We start from the raw sequence: 18,522 nt of genomic DNA, 5'->3' as shown, positions 1-18,522 counted from the left end.
GAGAGCTCTTCCCCAGAGAGACAGCAAACCTGCAGATCCCAGATCTCACCCTCTTGCACAGCTCCCCGTTAAACATTTACTGGCAAACATCTGGAACAGATCTGCTGTCCTTACTGGAAAAGAGCATGTTTGTGTCAAATACAGTTTTCAAACAGGGTTTTGCAGCTCCAGGGGAGTTTGAACCACAGGTTTTTAGATGGCTATTTTCTTGCTTTCCTAGTGAAATGCCAAGTGCAGAGAACCTGAAGACCAGTATCTCACTTTGCTCCATCACTTCGTCTGAAGCGGCTTGATTAATTTTACTACTTATTAAAACAGGGATAGTAGCCCAGCAGACTGTTGGCATTGTAGTAAATCTGTATCTGATGATGGCAGTGTAAAACACTTTAGAATGTCTTCAGACCTTCACAGGAAGGAAAGCCTTCTGGTTGTCAGTGTGGAGTTTAGGAAAATTAGCCTTATTGGTTTTGTTAGCTAAGTAGTTACAAAAATGAGTGTGTTGCAGAAAAATGCCACTCCCTTGTTTTCTAGGCTAGAGAGCAGTTTCTGTTGAACATCTGAATGTATTAATATTTTGGTTCTTTTTCAGTCACAGTGTTGGAAAACTATATTGATTAGTTTGCTCATTAGTTCTATCATCTATCTATGGTTTAATTACAGACAGGATCTCATTAAGCAGCTCCAGCTGTCCTGGAACTCTCAATACAGATCTAGCTGGCCTCAAACTCACAGAGATTCGCCTGCCTCTGCCTCCCAAGTTCTAGGATCAAAGGTGTGACCACTGCACCCTGAAGTCTTTTTCTTCATCAGTTTGATCTAGAGGCTCCCTGAGATTGTACGTTGGAAACTGTCTCTCATAAAGCATCATCAGCAGAAACATTGTTTGGTCAGTCTTCTTAGATCTCTACTTCTTCCTGGGCTTAGAAGTAGAGGGGCTTACTTCTAGGTTAGATTTTAGGCTGCTGGCTGCCTATTTTATACTTTGCTCTCCTATCCCACCAGGCTAGGCAGCTAAGACAAGGTTGGATGGAGGTAGACAGCCATTTAGGGTAAATCTATAAACTCTGTGTTTTGGGCAGAGCCGTCTGGTTTTGGCTTTTTGGGATACGAGACTGGGCAACTTAAATGACGAATATTTCTTTCTCATGGTTCTGGAAGGGTTTGGTTCCTAATGAGGAATTTCTTCCGATCTTTCAGTCAGCCAATCATCCTCCCACTGGGGTCTCTTGTAGTAAACAAGAAGGGAGAGAGCTCATTCCTTGATGTTTCTTCTTAAAACAGCATGGACCCGATACTGAGGTCCCCATCCCAGTGTCTTCATCTAAGCACAATTATCCTTTTCAAATGACAAGTCATAAATAAAGATCTAACTAGATTTAAAACAATTTCTTCAACAGTTATGAATACACGTAATACAACATGTTATACTGCGATATGCTTAGTTATATTTATTTCATGCACCGGGAAGGCACTCCTGTGGGACCACAGAACAACTTGGAGAAATCAACTCTTTCCTTTTGCCATGCGGTTCCATGGGATCAAACTCAGGTTGCTGCGTATGGAGATTTGGCTGAGAAATGTCCCCACAGGCTCGGGAATTTGAGTGCCTGGTCCCCAGTTGGCAGTGCGGTTTGGGGGAGGTTTAAGAGGTGTGGCCTTGCTGGAGGAAGTACGTCATTGAGGGTGGGTTTTGAGGTATACACTCTCATCCCACTTCCTGTTCTCCTTTTCTCTGCTTCCTGTTTACGGTTAGAAGTGTGATCTTTATGTTCCTACGGTCGTGCCTGCTGTTAGCTGCCTTGCCAACCCACTGCGGGGGATTCTCATCTCCCTGGAACCACCATTGCCCAAAAAAAAAACCTCTTTTTCCGTGGGTTCTTGTGATTAAAATTGCTTTATCCCATCAAGAGAAAAGTAACTGATCGGTCAACTTTGGCCGCAAGTGCGGTTACTCACATTGTGAATTCTTGAATTCGTAGCTCGGATCTGAAACCCTTTGGAAGAGTAACAAGTGCTCTTTACAGCTTAGCTGTGTCACCAGCCTCTGCCTCTCAGTTTTGCTTGTAAGACTCTGTTTTGAGTCTTACCTGATTAAAGGTTTCAATTTGATATGTAGTACTTAGTATAACTGATTCCATTTCGGTTTGGTTGGGACTTAGTACAGGAGTTGAATTTAGAAAGACTGTCTTTGGGGGGTGGGGTGGGAAAGAAGCCAGTTAGGAACACTGGCAATTCTTCCAGAGGGCCTAGGGTTTGATTTTTTTGTTTGTTTTGTTTTTGTTCGAGACAGGATTTCTCTGTGTAGGTCTGGCTGTCTTGGAACTTGCTCTGCAGACCAGGCTGGCCTTGAACTCACAGAAATCCACCTGCCTCCACCTCCCATAAAGGCAAGTGACACTGCCAACCTGTCCCTGGGCCTAGGTTTGATTCATAGCATCTACACGGCAACTAACAACCACCTGTAACTTCAGTTCCAGGGGATCTGACACCTCTGGCCTCTGAGAACACCAGTCAGCACATGCTGCAAAGAACATAAGTAGGCAAAGCACTCCTACATATAAGATAAATTTAATGTAAAGAAAAGAAAAGAAAAAAGAAAGATGAGGACTGGAGAGATCACTCAGTGGTTTAGACAAGGACTGGAGAGATGGCTCAGTGGTTTAGAGCGTTGAGCTGCTCTTTGGGAGGACTGGATTCAGTTTCCAACAGCCACATGTCAGCTTACACGTGATTGTAAGTCCAGGTCCTGGGGGCCTGACACCCTCTTCTGGTTTCCATGGGCCCTGCACATAAGTGGTACACAGAATGTATGTATCGTACACAAAAAATAATAAAATACACTTTTAAACCCCCACAAAGATGGCCTCATATAAGTTTTATTTACTACCTCTCAAAGGTCTCGCCTTCAAATATCGCTTCAAGAGGTAAAACTTCAATATATGATTTGTGGGGACACAATATCTCCATAGCAGGTTCTTCTGTTTTCCAATTTTCATTCTTCCTGGCATCTATCTTTTGCACATATCTGAGGGGAGGAGAAGTGGTTGGGCCAGTGTAGGACTTGGTCCTCTCTCTCTCTCTCTCTCTCTCTCTCTCTCTCTCTCTCTCTCTGGCTTAGCAGGATCCTTAGCAGGGCTTCCAGAACTGACTCTGTAATAGCTATTCCATGCTGAGAGGGACCAGCTGGAGCCTGGTGTGACACAGGACATATTAAAAATCATAAAGACAGGTTGGGTGTGATGTTTTTAATTCCAGACCTCAGGAGGCAGAGGCAGGTGGATCTCTGTGAGTTCCAGGCCTGGACAGCCTGGGTTATTACACAAAGAAACCCTGTCTCAGGAGGCTTTATCCATCATCGGATGGAAACAGCTAGAGAGACCCACAGCCAGACGTTAGGCAGAGCTCAGGGAGTCTTAGGGATGAGTCATGGGAAGGACTGAAGGAGTCAGAGGGGTCAAGGACACCACAAGAAAACCTACAGAGCCAACTAACCTAAGCCCATGGGGGCTCACAGAGACTGAACCACTAACCAAAGAGCAGGCAGGAGCTGAACTTAGGTCCCATATACATAGGTAAGGACGTGCAGCTTGATCTTCATGTGGGTTCCCTAATAATAGGAAAGGAGCTATCTCTGATTCAGACTCTACCGTCTGCCTTTGGATCCTTTCCCCTAGCTGGGCTGCATTGTCTGGCCTCAATGGGAGAGGATGTGTTTAGTCCTCCTGTGACTAGACGTGCCAAGGTAGGTTGGTATGGTGTGGGGTGGGGTAGGGTGGGGGCTCCTCTTCTCTAAGGAGACTAGGAGAGGAAAATGGGGGAAGGGAGATGGGAGGGTGAGACTGGGATGTAAAGTGAATAAATTAATTAATGAAAAAAAAATAGAAACCCCAGTGTTGAAAAAAACAAACAAAAACAAAACAAAAACAAAAAAAAGAAAAACGAACAGGCCACCCTCCCCAACACTGTAAAGACAGACACTCATGTGCTCTTAGGCTCTTCTTTACTCACGGAATTTAGGTTTAGCGGACCTTAGGAGTTGTAATTTGAAGCTGAACCTTAAGTGTGGAAGACTCCGGCCTACCAGGGCTCCTACAGAGTGGACCAGTCGGGGTTTAAAATGGAATTTCTACCCCATTTTTCTTCAGACCTGGACTTGAACTTAATAAAAAAAGTCTTTAATAAGAAAGCAGCCTGAAGCCCAGTCACCTTCCCTCAGAGAATGACCGTGAAAGCATCTCTGGCCTTCGTCTCATGGTCAACACTGCAAGGCTCCCACAGGCATGGGGCACGGAATCTAACCCATCTTCCTTCATCAGTTACCAAGGAGGTGGTCATGGGGCACTTGAGTGACAGAGACAACTCTGGCTGAGCTGCCCTTGCTAGTCTTTTAGCCACTCTCCCCTCTGAGACACCTTCGTCTCACGTGTACAGAGGCACAGTGCCCACTTGTGGCTTTTTTTTTTTTTTTTTCAACTTAATACCAAATCCTATCGGGACTCTGGCTGAGCTGACGCCATTGGGTACATAGATTTCGACCTCCTGTCCCAGTTTCCTGAGTGAAAAATAATCCTGTGAATTATTGTCAGAGGAGGAAATGAGTCAGCTCCCTTGTCACGCGATTAACTGCACGATTAAGACTCACCCTCTTCCCTGAGAATGTGAGTTTTTTTTTTTTTTTTTTTTTTTTTTTTTTGCCGGCCGACCGGGGGCGGGGGTTGGGAAGAATTTTCACAATTCAAACAAACCCGCTCCCACCCCTTAACTTACCTCGCCTCCCCTCCGTTTGCTAAACTTGTCTGGATGCGTTTAAGTAGCAGGCCCGTTTTGAGTCTCTGCCAAGGGCAGGGCAAATCCTGCCCCACCAGTTAGATATGTCCAGGCCTGCTTGAACCCCAGCCACAGTTAGGCTTCCTTCCATGTTCACGAAGAGTAGAAGCAGAAAAGGAAACAGGAGTCAGAGAAGAGCAGGTGAAGGGACAGAGCCATCGTGCCCTGCCTGCCCTGGGACTGCTGTGTGTAATTTATTTTGCTGCTTACCTATACTCCATAAATTACCTTTTTTTTCTTTGCATACCCTGGATTATCAGTACTGTGAGGGGCAGACTGTGTTCCTCTCTGGTCTGAGTGCAGTGCTGGGGCAGGGGGGGTATGTTTTTGACAAAAAAATAACTACAGAAGACATGGTGACTGGTAGGCTATGTCTCTGCCGCTGGTGAAATGAACGAATTTAAGACAGACTACATTATATTAAAGGCAGTTTATTGGGAAGCTGCACTAGGGCAGGTTCACTGGCCCCGGGGAATGAGTCCAGGGGAGTCGCCTGGGTGGGGGGTCGGTAAGAGAGAAAGAGACAATGGGTGCACTCCTGCAGAGACAGAAGGGAGGGGAGGAAGAGGTAGAGGGGAAGAGGAAGGGGAGGGGAAGGGGGAGGGAGGAGGCATGCAAAAATGACTGGATTATATAGTGAAGAGCCTCTGGGGAAAGGGCAGCCCAGCCCCTGTGCTAGAAAGTTCAAGGTTGGGGCAGGGTATGCCAGGTAGGACTGAGGGATGCTGGGAGAACCTGGAGGCCCTGTCTGCTTTGATGTGTAAAATATGCACCCCAGTCCCTTGTCCCAGGTCTGAAACCAAACAGTGGCCAAGAATGAACTTGGGGCAGGGGTTAAAGAAAATATAGTTTCCTCTTTTTTCTATGAACAGAGAAAACAGTAAAAAAGCAATCCAGGATTTTTGGTTTGTTGTTGTTTTTTTTTTTTTTTTTTTTTTTCGGAGCTGGGGACCGAACCCAGGGCCTTGTGCTTGCTAGGCAAGCGCTCTACCACTGAGCTAGATCCCCAACCCCTGTTGTTTTGTCTTTTAAGGACTGGAATTGAGTCCCTCCTTCCATCCCGTGGATCTGCATTTCAAACTATTGTGATGATAAGGTTTGCACTGCAAGCACCTTTGCCTGCAGAGCCAATGAGGAAGGAACAGCTCTCCTTCTGCTGAGAAATAGAATTCAGTGGCCAGTTCAGGTGTCTTCAGTGATTGTCCCAGGGACGTGATTAACTGTGGTCTGCCCTTTAAGGGTGGCTATGGTGCCAGCTATGCAGACAGGAGGGACACAGCTCTACGAGTTAGAAATGTCCACATTTCTGTGGTTCTCACCTTATTTGTTTGTTTGTTTGTTTATTTATTTATTTATTTATTTTAGATAGGGTCTTGTTATGTAGTCCCTGCTGGCCTGAAACTCACTCTGTAGACCAAGCTGGCCTTGAACTCACAGAATCTGCCACTGCCTCTCAAGGGCTGGGATTAATGTTTCTGACCTTTGCAAGAAACAGCAAACATGCAGCTCAAGTCCCCACGCTAGGCCACACCGGGTGTTCCTCCATCTTATATTCCTGGGACTGTTAATGATAAACCATAGCAGATAGCAGGAGTTTGATTAGATTGTTATTTTAACAGTGGTCACATGATGCACACAGGATGCTCTTTCAAATTTTGCTGAAGGCTACGCTTTGTCTCGTTGTCACTAATGAAACCAGAGAAGCCGAACAAACCCTTCAGCTCCATTTGATTTCATCATCCAGTTGGGAATCTCCGAGCGGAGTGATAGGCTGCTCTAACCTTTGCTAGTTCATCTGTCCTCTGGGTCAGGAGCCCATGGGTACCACAAGCGTCTGTCCAGAATTCGAAAGTAGGTTCAACTCATTGAAATCACCAAGCCTTCCTTTGAGTCCGTCTAAGTGTCTGGTGGGTAACCTCTGACAGGGCCGGAACTGCAGCTTTAGAACATGCGGATGCCACCATTCTCTGAGGAGCCTTGACGATAGATTTCCAACGTACAGGTCACCAATTACTTCTCTTTCACTTAGCACAACCACGTGTTGCACCTCACTAGTAACATTGTAGTCTACGGGGTGTCACTGCTTCTTCTCTGCCTGATCTGAGGAGGCTGACCCACACTCTACCTGGGGAATGTCACATAATCCGTGGAGAAACTACAGGTTAAACTTCCTGGAATGAGTCTCCATGCAAATGAGGCATCCCCAGAACCTTGAGCCTCAGACAATGAAACTCCACCCTAAGAAGATCCCCTTCCCACACGCCAAGGTTCATATACAGAGCCCTGGTTCCCTCCAAATAAAGGGTGTGCACAAGCTAAGAGCTCCTCAGAGAGCTGTTTCATTAAGATTCTTGGAGAGAGCACCGCCTACCCACCCCCGGCCCCCTCCGCCCCCCCCCCCCCCACTCCCAACCAGACCCGGATCCTGCAGAGCCCACGTGGTCTGGATTCTGCTTCATCCTCTCAGCCTGGTGTGCTGCATCATCTGGACACCCTGAGAGGGAAGAAACAGAGGCTGAAGAACCACAGCTGACCCCAACACGCGTACCACAGACTTGCATGTCTCAGACTCCCCTAAAATCCGGAAACTCTTATCTCCCAGGATGTAGAGTTCGGATCTGCGCACCGGTCTCTTCTACAGGAATAAGGGCGGTCGCCACCATTGCCAGGCCTCTCCTTACTCAAGCCTCAGCTTCCTGTCAGCTATTACATGTAGTGTTTTTTTTTTTTCCCCCCCGGAGCTGCGGACCGAGCCCAGGGCTTTGCGCTTGCCAGGCAAGCGCTCTACCACTGAGCTAAATCCCCAACCCCTCATATGTAGTTTTACACTCTCATTTCAAACTGTCATTTTAGGAGCAGACGGCTCGTGGCAGAGATGGTCAAACAGGCCTAGAGAGTTTGGGGGTGAAGAGACCCCCCCAACCTCAAACAGCAGGATTTGTGGGAATCATTGGTCCCCAGATTCCTTTCAAGGAAGCAGTGCAGCTTTCTTAGGATTCTCAGCCCCTTCCTGCCTAATTGACAAACTAAGAGCCACGGCCCAGGGGCGCATGTCCGAGATTTCCCAACTCCCATGATGAAGAGACAGCCTCTCAAGCCTCCTACATCTTGGAAGTGTTCCCTATTCTTTTGAAATCACAACCTTAGTTTGTCCCTGTGCTGCTTTGTCCCTTCACTTAGCATTAAAGCTTGAGCCCATCCGTCTTTTTCCAGTGGCTTGAATTACTTCCTTGCATCCCTCAGTTTGGCAAACTTCCCCACTGGACCCGACAAATGCTTTTCAAACACACAGATGGGTTGTTCTGTGACTGTTGCCTTTACATGAAACTCCCGTGATACTTCTCTGAAATTACCCAAAAAGCTATTCTCGGCCTCTAGGAAGAACCATTTGTCACAAACCCCCAAATTCCCTGGAAATAGGCCTTCATGTAGTTTATATAGTAGGATTACGGTAACATAAAAACAGTTGTAGGTTAAGCAAAACAAGGGGGGAGCGCTCAGCATCTGAGGGGTTCAGGAATGCTGTTTGATTTGCTATAGGCAAAATCGTCCTTAGAAGCCGCATAGTTACTCCTTTAAACCCTCCCTCGTGTGTAACACAACCTCCACTGGACTCCAGTGTCTACTCACTGTAGAAGCCGGGCCTGGTTATAAAACACCAACACCAGCACCTTTCCCAGATTGGTCTCCTGTAGAAAAATTCTTTATATTACGGGCAAAGGAGTCTTTACTGTAGCTAGGTAACAGCATGGACCATGTTGACTGTTCTGTACCCGCCTTTGAAAACACGTATCTGTTTTATATATCAATGTTCTCCACTGCAGACACAACACAAAAGCTGTCCTGCCTGCTGTGTAACATCAGGCCGTGCTCCCTGGTTCCCAATCTCCAGGACTTTTTTTCAATCTTTTCGGGAAAAGGGACAGGGGGCCACATCAATCATGGTGTGGAATGCTCTGACCTTCCCAAAGTTATCTTTTGATCTTTCACTATTTGCTATTTACTGGCTTTGAGCTGCACATGGACCTCATTCAGTTGCTACCAACCCCAGCAGGTTTCTCTCCAAAACCTTGCAAGACAGACAGATAGACAGACACACACACACAACACAACTATGTGCATGTGTGTTTGCTTCCATTGACTTTTTAAAAGGATTTATTTATTTATTTTATGTATATGACTACACTGTAGCTGTCTTCAGACACACCAGAAGAGGGCGTCAGAGCCCATTACAGATGGTTGTGAGCCACCATGTAGTTGCTGGGAATTGAACTCAGGACCTCTGGAAGAGCAGTCAGCACTCTTAACCGCTGAGCCATCTCTCCAGCCCTCCTTCCATTAACTTATGTGCATCAAGTGTATACAAGAGCCCTCGAAGGCCAGAGACCTTGGACACCCTGAAGCCAGAGTTAGGCAGCTGTGAGCTCCCTGTCTTGGGTGCCAGAAACCAAACTCAGATCTTCCGGGAGAGCAATTGAACATTCCTAACCACTGAGCTGTCCGTCCGGCTCCTGTTCTTATGCAGGACCGGGGAGCCTGACTCTGAAGGACAAAACCAGCAGTGGGGATGTCGGGCAATAGCCTGTGCTACAGGGTTAGCACACTCATTTAACTTCATTGGGAAAAAATAGTGAAAGCGGTGAAAACTATTTATGGGGCCGGAGGAGAGCATATTTTGCTGGTTTTACTTTATGTTTGAAGTTTTGGGTATAGCTCTGCTCATAAATACTGAAATGCCTAGCATAAAGAACGCAGCCCGGGGCACACCCCATAAAACTTACAGTGCGATTAAATGAGCAATTTCCACTGGAAATAAAACGGGCGTGTTGGGTGGAATATGAATTAAAGTGCGTGGGACTCAGGCTTGCACGAGGCGTTGGAGAGAAACCTGCTGGGGTTGGTAGCCCGAATGCAGTCCCTGTACAGGTCAAAGCCAGTAAACAGCAAAAGATAACTTCGGGAAGGTCAGAGCGTTCCACACCATGATTGATGTAACTCCCTGTCCCTTTTCCCAAAAAGATTCAGGAAAAGTCCTAGTGATTGGGAATGAGAAAACCTGACCTTGTATTACGGGGCAGGCAAGACAAGCTTTTGTATTGTGTCTGTGGTGGAGGAGAATTTTGAATTTTTTTTTTTTTTTTTACATTTTTGAATGTCATGTGTCTGTGGTGGTGGTGGTGTGTGTGTGCGCGCCTGTGTTGTGTGTGTGGTGGGATGGGTGTGTGGTGGTGTGTGGGTGTGGGGTGCATGGGGTAGGGGAGAGATCATCAGGGACCAAAAACATTTGCTTTTCCTCAAAAGGATTCGAATTTGGTTTCCACCACCTACATGAGATGGTTCACGGCTGCCTGTGATTTCATTTCCAGGGCATCTGACACCCCCTTCTGGGTTCTGGGGCTTCCCACACACATGTGTTACCCCCCTAAATAAATGAACAAGTTTATGAAAAAGGGTTCACTAAGGAGGTTGCAACAGGAACAGCCAAAGGAACCTTATCAGCTCACACCGCAGACCACTCTCCATCCTGGTTCATCTGGGACCCTACGAGGACATTCACAGATGATGTCATATTGGACCAGTGAGATGACTCATTGGATTGCAGGTGCTTGTGGCTAAGTCTGATTTCTTGAGTTTATCCACCCAGAATCTACGTGATAGAAGGGGTAAACCAACTTTTGCCAGTTGTCCTTTGATCTTCACACTGGAGCTGTAGCATGTAGATGGGTGTACACACACACACACACACACACACACACACACACACACATACTAGTTCATTTACACAGAATAAAAGAACAAAGGTGTAATTTTTTAAACAAGACGATGCTTTATTGATACTTTAAGGGAAAAACTCCATTGAGGAAAGGATATTAGTTTTTGCCTAGAAGGAACCCTTTGCACAAGTTTGGCTGACTGGAAGGCTGAGTGCACGTATTACGCAGTATTCCAGCTCTCTATCCACTGATGCAAACAATTGTAAATGGGAAATACTAAAAATATTTTAAAGAATGGGACACCGAACATTGAAAACTCAGTTTTAATCATCCCATATGTACAGTTTTGGAGAGTATTCAGAAAGGGGAGGTTGAAACTACTTAGGAGGACATGGATTTGTGCGAGTCACATGTGCAAAAATACTCACAGAAGGGACTGGAGCATCTATCAAGAGGAACTCCTGGGACCAATTCGCTCCAGGCTCCCGGGGCAGGTGGCCAGAAAAGTGTTTTAATCTAAGACTACCCAAAACGAGGCCTGTCTTCTTTCTTTGAGGAGTTAGGGTTAAGGCCTTGGGAAGGAAAGCCTTAAACTCTTCCTCCTGTGGAAGCCACAGCCAAGGTCAGAGAAACCAGCTCCAACCCTTGGTGTTCCCAAGCGTCTTTCCTCCCCAGGCCCAAGGTCTGAGGTGGCAGTGGGTAAAAGTGGGTGAGATTTCTGGTCAGCATCGTTAGGAACTTTGGAAGGTCAGCAATGAAACTGTATTTCTTTCTGAAAACATAAGGCATGCCCCTGCCAATCTGAGTTCACATTCTATCGCCAAAGCAACTGGAATCTATCCTTGTACCTTTTCCACGTTTTAACCACATATATCCTACACGTATCAAAATTTCCTGAGAAACACTTGTTCTCATGGCAAGGGATATTTCGAATGTTTCCCGTTTGGTCTTGTTCTGTCCCACAAACCCTCTGACCCTGCCTGTCTGGCTCTCACATTGGCGGCTTACATTGTGACAGTGTGCACAATGGTTTGCACATTTATTCAGGGTCTGTGTCCTAACATGAGCAAAGTTGCCTTATTGAGCTGGCCGGCTGGCTCCCCACCGTAGCCACAGATGAGTCTAGACTCTAGGCTCAGTGTTCTGCAGGTTCACTACCGTGTGGAAGGACAGGAAACACCAAAGCTGCTGGGATATGTGTACTAAGAGGAAAGCTGGATGCTTGGGGAAAAGATATGCTGAGTTGCCAGTGACCCTGATGTGGGAGACGTTTCTGGTTTAGACCAAAGACATTATTAAAGATACACTTTATTTAAGTTAGCAGAATATTGTATAGCCAGATTTTTTTTTACAGTTTTATAGGTATTGTGAATGGTTTCTGTGGAGGGGGGAAGGCTTCCTTTCTGCTTTATTATTTGGATAAGATTTTAAAAAGCTAAACTCCTGCATTCTTTAATAGCACATTTTTATTTCTTTAGAAGACAAAATAAAAGCATACAGTGCAGTTATTTTCAACAGAACGTCTGCCTCTTTGCTACAGCATTAGGTCAAATCATTTTATGCGTTTATGCACAAATTTATTTATGCTTTTCCTTGGATAACTACTAGCAGTTTGAAAACAGTTTTATTAATTAACAAGCTGTGAGGCAATATATCATCACATCTTTAGAGCTCTGGCGCCAGCTAGTGGTAGCAGAGAGGAACTGCACAGTCATGTTCAAATCCCAAAGTCTGTTTTGTCACTTGCCTTTCTCCTGTTTCTCCCACGTTTTTCCTCATCGACATAATGGGGAGTCCTTGCAATTGGTCAGCGAGCAGTAGAAGGAATTATAGATGGATTTAGAAAAGCCAGTAGGCCAGAGGCAGAGAGAGGAAAGGCAAGACAAACGCAAGCACTTTCCCAAAGGGTTTGAGATCATTTATTTCTTTAAAGATTCCTGGCCTTCGATAGGGCAGTTCGGATTTTGCCAATGAGTTTTGAGCCTTTTGTTTTTCATTTGTAGACAGGTTTGAATACATACCTAAGACACGTGATAACTATGAACCTCAGCAGAACAGCCCTGAGGACACCCTGTAAGTGGAAATTTATGTTTGCGTCCTAGTAGCAAATATTTCTAGCGTGGACAGGAATTCTGAGATGGCGTTTGTATCTGGTACTCTATGGGAAGGAATACTCAAGTTTTATGCAATTTAGATGTGGAGTTCAGTTTACTCTCAAATATAAGTTTACTCTAAATTTATGGTTATGATGGTTTCCATGAGAACAAAAACCGTGGTATTTATTTTAAGGGCAAAGAATCTTCGGCAAGCTGTTTCATTCATCTAATTAAGCAATACCTGACCGAGCTGGGGCGATAGAGCTTGCTAATAAATTAATCGTCAAGCAGAGACATTACATTTATTAAATGGTGGGCGCTGTTTATAACTCTATTACTTACTGCTAAAAATCAATATTACTAATAATATACACGGAATTTATTATGAAAAAAAAAAGGCTGAAGGTGGTGAAGGACTTTTCTTTCGACATTTCATTTGTAGACCTCTGTTGGTTATGGAGAGCAAGGACCATCCGAGCTGGGAAGTGCTTCTTGTAATATTTCTGGAAGGTAAGTCTAGCTTCGGAGGTTTGGGGCCGAGGGATTGCTGCAGCTTAACCTCGAAGCTTGGTCGATGTGTGTACTTTGGGAAATAATGTTTAAGTCTCACTGATGACAGCCATCTCATCGCTGAATAGATGGTCATGGTGCTGCTGTATAAGGTATTTTAAGCTCTTGCTGAAATCTGAATAGTTTGTATGGAAAATTCCTCCTTTCCACCGAATGTTCGTGGTCAAAATGTTGTCATTTCCCTTTTGTTTTTAATCTCTTAAACATTGATGTGTAAGGACAATGTTTTAAAGATTCTCTCTCTTTCTCTTTCTCTCTCTACACACACACAAACACACACACACACACACACACACACACCCCTTTTAAGATGGAAATCAAGCTTATATAATTGAATGAGTTTCAAATCATACCTGAAAGGAAGTATCATTGTAATTTTGGAGAGAGATAATTGATTTCAAGAAGACTGTATTAATAATACAGGATAACCGAAACAGAACGGAAGGATACTTTGACTGCCGTAAAGGATCGAGAATCTCAGCAAACGTAAAAGGTTTATGCTCTTTGACATTAGTTTTGGAGTGTGTCATACTTATTTATCTTTAAAACTGTTTAGTGGTTGCTTTAAAATATTTTGATGTCTACTATAATCCTTATATAATTCCCCATATGCTGCCAAGCAAATTTTACAAAATAGCATCCCATCATAATTTGAAATTTGCTCGTAAAGATTTTAAGATTTATCATTGCAGTGTTATTTCTTCTTTCTGAAATCGCGCAATCAGAAATTAACTGTACATTGCAAATGAACACATTTAAAAGGAAGCAAATGTATCTGAATATCTTCCCGATTTAAAAAAGAAAGCCTCTTTAGAGATCAGTCTGTGAGTTTGACATAATGATACCAGCAAATAACCAGTTCACTCAATTCCAATCCCTGCATGTGAGATGGTCTATAAAATTTTTATAAAAGAAATAAACATTTTTATTCAAGGCCCTGAATGTGACGACATAAAGAGAAACTTACAAATAAACAGACTTGCACGTTCTCCCTGACATTCGCGTTTGCAGGCATGAGGCCTACTAAAATGCAGACACACAGAGTTAAATATTTGCTTGGTTTCCAGATGCCATGACTGTGAAGCTGCACTGCCTTCCCCCGCGTTGGGAGCTGGGAGCCCTCCGCAGAGCATCCCTTTAGGAGGCATTGGTGCAGGATGAGGGGGCGCAGCTGCCAGCCAAGCGCTGCAGATGGTCCCCCTCATTAGCCTACCGCGCTCCACGCAGCCATCCGGAGGAGGCTCGGGATGGCACTTGGACAAGATGTTAAGCTAGCCTCCTGTTCAATGTCATTACGGTTTCTCCAAATCCTCTGCTCAGTGCGCCCTGCCAGGTTCAGGCCAGGAGAGGTGACAGCTCCAGGCCGATGTCCCCCATAGCCGACCCGGGAAACTTCCTAATTCTGGGCTAACCTGGACCACCCGCAAACGCAGCGTGGTTCCCTGCATGACATGCCTTGGCAACCCCGTTTCTCCTCTTCCTCGTCTGCCCACTGATTTATTAACCTTATGGGATTTTAATTCTGTTTTCTTTACCCTTTGTTTACGAACCAGCCTTGGAATCAGGGCATCCAGCCCGGGCAACCGGAAATGTTAGTTAAGTTTAGCAGTCGAGCAGCAGGGGGAGCTCATACTGTTTTACAGCCTGCAGTTTCTCAAGCTAGATTGGAATAATTCTGATAGTTGAGGTCTTACATTTAGAACATAGATGTTTATAGTCTGTGTATACGTGTGACAAAGATCGCAGAACACAGACAATCGCCATTCACTAAACGACAGTTTGAAGTCACAGAGGATCCATTTTTTTATTTAGGTATCAGAAGTTACCAGTGTGCTAGGAGGTCGGGGAGGTGTGGGTGACAGGGAAGAACTAGACAGCAAGACTTTCTCTCTTGTCTTTTAATACAGACAAAAAGAAAAAAAAAGAATCTTTATTGAAATCATCTTAAATTCTTATGCAATCTTGTAGCTGTCTGTCACCTCTAGTTACAGCTTAAAACGTGCTTCTTTCTTCTTTTTCTCTAGACTTCTATTTTATGTGTATGAATGGTGATTGTATGCATGTGCTCATGTCTGCTGTCCCAGGTCAGGTCCCTGAAACCGGAATTTCGGATGATCGTGAGCCATCACGTGGGTGTCAGGATCTGACCCTGGTCCTCTGCAAGAGCAGCAAGTGCTCTTGGTGGCTGCATCTCCAGCCTCGGCTCCCGCCCTGTCCAACAGAGAAGTGAAAATGGATTACTTGATGGCGTTTTTTGAGATGATGAAAGTGAGGAGAGGCTCTCCTGCAATCTGTATTCTAATATGCTGGAGCCCAGTTTTGAATTTTACAGTTGGTAACATTTAAAGCCTTTTATATTATGCCTGGAGCTTGATGAAGTTCACGGGTCAGTAGCTTTGTGCTACTGTAAGATAATTTAGGACTCTGGATTACTCTTTGCTTTGTAAACCATTTTGATGCCCACGGACATGCATTTTACATATGGTGGCTCATTTACGGCTCCCCTGGAGGGGCAGGAACTCCGGAGTGATGCTTAGGGTTTAAACTGAAGACTTGGGCACAGAGCAGACACTTTGCCGTGTGATCCATGATGACAGTAAGAACTGTTTGTAAATCTACACAATTTCTATGGAATGATTTTTGGGTTTCATTAGAAACAGCGTAAAGCTGAGCATCAGCTTTACGTTGACAAGGGTGTTGAATACTGGCTCTAAAGACACAATTAAAAGGTTAAGAGTAGGGCTGGAGAGATGGCTCAATGGTTAAGAGCACTGACTGCTCTTCCAGAGGTCCTGAGTTCAATTCCCAGCAACCACATGGTGGCTCACAACCATCTGTAATGGGATCTGATGCCCTCTTCTGGTGTCTGAAGACAGGTACAGTGTATTTATAGAATAAGTAAATAAATCTTAAAAAAAAAAAAAGAGCAAAAGCAAATCAAATGAAAATATAAGGGGACCCTAAATTAAACAGAAGATTTTTTTTTTTTGGTTCTTTTTTTCGGAGCTGGGGACTGAACCCAGGGCCTTGAGCTTCCTAGGCAAGCGCTCTACCACTGAGCTAAATCCCCAGCCCCAAAAGATATTTTAAAACTTTTTGTAACACTCACTATTAAAATATGTGAAGAATATAATTTATGTTAATTAATTGAGAGGTCACACGATGTCATTTTAAAGTACCAGAACATATTGGGGTGGGGAGAAAGCCTGATAGAGCAATCATTTTCTTTCTTGTTTTGATTTTGAGAGGACCTTGTGGTGTAGCACAGAGCAGCCTTGAACTCATGATCCTCCAGCCTCAGCTTCCCAAGTACTAGGGTCCCAGGTATCTACTACCCGACCTTGCTAAGACAATCATTTTCTTCCAGGCTATGTGACCAGCCACTTGGGCAAGGTCGAACAGGCCTGTGTCCCAGTACCTGGGAGACTGAGGTACGATGGCTGCTGTGAGTGTGAGGCAGCTTGGGCTACCATAGTGAGGTTTTTTTTTTTTTTTTGGTTCTTTTTTTCGGAGCTGGGGACCGAACCCAGGGCCTTGTGCTTCCTAGGCAAGCGCTCTACCACTGAGCTAAATCCCCAGCCCCCCATAGTGAGTTTTAAATCAGTCTGAATTGTACAGTGCAGCAAGACCTTGTCTTAGAAACATCTGCCCCACTCCTGTCCCTAAAAATACCAAACAAATCCCTCAAACAAAAACCATAATCATCATACGAGATGCAGGACCTTAACTGCAGTGTCCAAAAGCAATGAGACCAGCACCCAAGTTCCTCTGCTGAGCTGCTCGGACCCCAGCCCGGGGCACTCACTCCTGGCTCCCGGTCATCTCCGACTTCCACATCTGTGTCGCACTTCTACCTAACTTTGTGTATGTAGATAGATGGGGCTCTTTAGAGCCGGTGTTTGGCATTGTCACAATTTTTGCTTGGCTCAGGAAGGGCAGGTTGATTATCATTAAAGTGTTATTTATTTCTATTTTATTAAGCCCTTTTTACATTCATGTTACAGGTTAATTTATACTTTTATTTCATGCACTACTTGGCTTTACTGATTAATATGCCCCGTGGCATTCAATAAAGTCAGGCAGTGGAGGAAAGAAGAGTGGTATTAATTTCTAACATTGCTATAAATTCCCCTTAATAAAACCAGCTCAATAGCATCACAGAAGCCGTACAATGGATGCTTCCAAATTGGTAACAAAGATGCGGCTAAACAATTTTCCTTCCTGAATTTGACGCAGCCCTCTTGTCTTTTCTCTGAAGTGTTGCAAGGAGGCAATCTGCCCTTGTTGCTTCTCTCTTTAGCAGGGAATCTCAGCCTTGGTATCACACTACAATCCGTGGCTCTTCATAACGCTTATACCTACACCAAAACATTGTTTCCAGACTCTAGGTTGCAAGGTGGACAAGTTCGCCTAGGCTCTCGAGACCCGGGGGTGGAGGGGATTTTATTAATGGATGGGTTTTCATTGAACATTGGAATTCCACTGCAGGCATCTGTTATTTGTCCTTCTTTGGTCTTTTAACAGTCAATCCCAGTTGTAGGGCTGGTGAAAAAAAAATCTATGATCCGGAATTATTAATCCACCACTCCAACCCCAAGCCCTCAGTGAAGTAAGGTTAGAATTAGGATTTACCGGAGTGTATAAAGTCGAGGACAAACTACCACCCCCTGAATTTTGGGTCACAAAATTTTTATGATAAAGAATGTACTTCATTATCCAGTAACCAAATCATGTATTGGAACAGATCGTTTATCCCGTGTTTTTCCTCTTTAAGACTCTAGCCCACTGGTTCTTAACCTTCCTAAGGCTGCGACCCTTTAATACACTTCTTCATGTTGTGGTGACCCCCAACCATAAAATTATTTCATTGCTACTTTACAACTGTAATTTTGCTATGGTTATGAATTGTAACATAAACATCTGACCTGTGACCCCTAAAGGGGTCGTGACCCACAGGTTGAGACTACCACAACTAGCCAGCGTCCGAACTCCTGCAAATGGGTTCCCATTCAAAATTTACTTTTTTTTTTTTCTTTAATAGTGAGTAAACCTTAGCTTGAGGTCCTCGTTTGAACTTTCCAACACTTTCTTTGAGTTCTTGCATTTAAGGACTGGAAAGAAATTTGACAGGGAAAAGGAAAAGAACAGTTTACAATTCCTCTTTGCACCAGAGCGTCAGGATTTGTGTTCATTCAGGAGAGAGCTCTTGATCAAGCTTCACGCAGGCTGGGACAGACCCGGGAGAGATGTGGGATTCAGTTCTTATCCTGTGAGCTACTTTAGGACAGAGAAATTCACATGTTGTTAGGAGAAAA

At 44.6% G+C, this 18,522-nt stretch overlaps 1 long non-coding RNA gene across 2 annotated transcripts; it reads right to left on the bottom strand.

Moving 5' to 3' along the window:
- Nucleotides 1-1,735: 1,735 nt before the first annotated feature.
- Nucleotides 1,736-7,187, bottom strand: LOC102554564 (uncharacterized). 2 transcript variants are annotated; one of them, XR_005502248.2, is made up of 3 exons: nt 4,768-7,187; nt 2,888-3,025; nt 1,736-2,783 (listed from the first exon to the last, which is right to left on the bottom strand). It is a non-coding gene; the product is annotated as an uncharacterized LOC102554564 (long non-coding RNA). The 2 variants fall into 2 exon arrangements; XR_352401.5 differs by lacking the exon at nt 4,768-7,187 and adding an exon at nt 4,009-4,681.
- Nucleotides 7,188-18,522: the final 11,335 nt, after the last annotated feature.

The sequence above is a fragment of the Rattus norvegicus genome, chromosome 3, assembly GCF_036323735.1.
Source record: "Rattus norvegicus strain BN/NHsdMcwi chromosome 3, GRCr8, whole genome shotgun sequence".
Classification (NCBI taxonomy): domain Eukaryota; kingdom Metazoa; phylum Chordata; class Mammalia; order Rodentia; family Muridae; genus Rattus; species Rattus norvegicus.
This window is presented reverse-complemented; position numbering and strand designations above follow the sequence as displayed.